Raw genomic sequence first — 3,014 nt, 5'->3', positions numbered from 1 at the left:
CCCGCAAGCCACAATTACTGAAGCCCACGCACCTAGAGCCTGTGCTCCATAATAAGAGAAGTCACTGCAATGAGAAGCCTGGGCACAGCAACGAAGAGTAGCCCCTGCTCGTCGCAACTAGAGAAAGCCTACGTGCAGCAACAAAGACCCAACACAGTCAAAACTTAATAATTAATAATTAATTAATTATTTTTTTAAAAAGAAAGAGGCTCAGAATTAGGAAATTCTCCCAAGGTCACATAATTAGAAATAGTAGAACCAGAATTTTAATCCTAGCATTCTGATATCAGAGTCCTCTCTCTTAACCACTATGCAAACCTGCCTATAAACATATGATGGACCATAGTCAGAGACAAAGCTGGAAAATAATTTGTGATTAGATTTATTCGGAGGCTTCAAATTTTGTGCTACAGGGCTGAATATAAGAGGGGCGCCTAACCCAGCCTGTGGGGAGTTCCAGGAAAATTTCATAAATGAGTTTCCTTCAGAGCTGAGCTTTGAACAAAAAGTAGGAGTCACACACTATGACAGAGGTGTTCTCTCATCAGTAGGAAGACCATTGAGGAAAGACTGGAGGTATAAAAGGGTGTGGGGCACTTTTTTTTAACAATTTATTATGATTTATGTGTCATTTTAAATATATCAGTCCATTAAACTATGTAGAAGTAAGTATGCAAAAAGTTGACAAGACAAAGTATAATTTAGATATGTTTAAGTAGATAGACTGTCTGACATTCTGGATTTTTCAGTCACTTTATTATTATGCTAGGGCAGCTAAGTAATCCTTAACTTCAGCTGGAGTAAGACTTGTAAACCTGGCTTCACTGAAGATTCCAACTTCTATGTAATCTTCTGTCCTTTGCCCTTCCAAACTTTCCTTTAGGATTAATTTGGCTGTATGAGTGGCATCTTCAAGTTCCAGATCTTGGTTATGTCTTTTCTCAAGGAAAGGTTTCCCATTCACATACTTCTTTCCCATTGATGTGACTTTCCAGGCAAAGTAAGGTCCAGATGGATCTGACTGAAATAAATATGGTCATCCCTCATTCCAACCACAAATAATTAAAAAAAAAAAACACCTCCAAGTAGAGGCACACCACCTGACTGGGTGTATTCTTCCATCACAGAAGTTAAGCTCTGTACTAGCAGAGTTGTGAGAATGGGTTCTTGGTAAACAAGATAGATTGCTGAACTAGTTTTCCAGTTTTGTGCACTGGCACTCTGAGATCTGGACTTATGCCACTGTACACCAAACCTCTATGCTTGGTCATCACTTCCACTTTGTGCACATTTCACTTATTTACAGAATGGATTTGTTTCTTCTCAGTTGCTGATACCACACCATTTGCAGCTATAATTCCCACTGAAGGGGCTCCTCCAGCTACAGCAGACGAAGCATATTCAATCTGGACAAGTTTTAGATACAGGCTGAATGCGATCAGCGAAAACCTATAAATGTGCCCCACCATCTTTACCTGGAGATCCCTTTTTTGTCATTTATAGTAGCTTTATTCATAATTGCCAAAAACTTGAAACAACTCACGTGCCCACTCATCAGTGAGGAAAGCAGAGTGAGTTCACTGATTGTTGAGTAGGCAGTTGGTGGGTATCAAAGGCTAACATTAAAAACTCCCAAATCAGATAGTGAAGATTAAATAATAAAACAGAGGAACAGAGGCCTTTCAAAAAGATAACAGTGCAAAAGTAACTACTAGAAAAGTAAAACCTTCCTGAATATCAAAAGGGGAAAAAAATTAAAGAAAAAAAACACATCACATAAAGAAACATGGAAAACAGTATAGTACATAGAAAATAATTTGAAAAAGTTAAGACCAAACACAAAAACCCTATCAATAAATGGACTTAACTCACCTATTAAAATAAATAAATCTCAATTATATTCACAGAGCTAGACTTAACTTTATGCTGTATTCAAGGGATACACATAAAACAAAGTGATTCAGAGGTTTAAATGAAATGGGCAAAAATATACTAGGAAAATATAAATAATAAGAAAGGAAGGGGCCTCCCTGGTGGCGCAGTGGTTGGGAGTCCACCTGCCAATGCAGGGGACACGGGTTCATGCCCTGGTCCGGGAGGATCCCACATGCTGCGGAGCGGCTGGGCCCGTGAGCCATGGCCGCTGAGCCTGCGCATCCGGAGCCTGTGCTCCGCAACAGGAGAGGACACAACAGTGAGAGGCCCGCGTAACGCAAAAAAAAAAAAAAAGAAAGGAAGTTTTCAGATTCTGATGTCTCAAATAAATAGAATTCAAGCCAAAATGCATTAAAGATAACGAAGGTCCATATAAATACTGTTTTAAAATTCACAAAAAAGATCAAACATCTCTGAGCATCAAAGCACCAAATAAGGTCAAAGCTAGTTTTATTAAGCAAAACCATAGGAAATGCAAAGAGAAAAGGAAACATACTAATAATAGGAGATTTCCACTCTCAGTACAAGATAAATCAATAGACAATAAATAAATATGTAGAAGACCTAAATAACATATTTAATAAGATAGCTCTTACAGACCTATACTGAACTTTAACCCTGATAATAGAAAACACATTTTCTTCTCAGGAATACATAGTCTATTTACAAAAGTGATCAAATATTAGGTCACAAGGAAAGCAATAGTAAGCTGCATAAGACAGAAAAATAACTCTCTGATGACAATGCAATAAAATCAGTAATTATTAATAAAGTATTTTTTAAAAAGCTGAAAGACCCTTCCTCCTGGAAATTTGAAAGCTGCTATTTAACTGGCACAGGCCAGAGGAGACTAAGGAGATATGACAACTAAATGTAATGTGATCTCCTGGATTGGATCTTGGAACAGAAAGAACCTTCATGAAAAACTGAAAAATCCAAATAGTCTGGAGCATAGTTCACAGTATAGTATACCAATATTGGTTCTCAGTTTTAACAGATGTACCATGATAACCTAAGATATTAACAACAGGGGAAATTGGTTGAAGACTATATGGGAACTCTGTATTATCTTTGCAACA

At 37.6% G+C, this 3,014-nt stretch overlaps 1 pseudogene; it reads right to left on the bottom strand.

Annotated features, from left to right (window-relative positions):
* Window positions 1-760: 760 nt before the first annotated feature.
* LOC132494694 (proteasome subunit alpha type-2-like) lies at window positions 761-1,469 on the bottom strand (annotated as a pseudogene).
* Between the last annotated feature and the right edge of the window lie 1,545 nt (window positions 1,470-3,014).

Source organism: Mesoplodon densirostris, chromosome 8 (assembly GCF_025265405.1).
Source record: "Mesoplodon densirostris isolate mMesDen1 chromosome 8, mMesDen1 primary haplotype, whole genome shotgun sequence".
Lineage (NCBI taxonomy): Eukaryota > Metazoa > Chordata > Mammalia > Artiodactyla > Ziphiidae > Mesoplodon > Mesoplodon densirostris.
The sequence above is the reverse complement of the archived record's forward strand: the minus strand, read 5'-3'. Positions and strand labels throughout refer to the sequence as shown.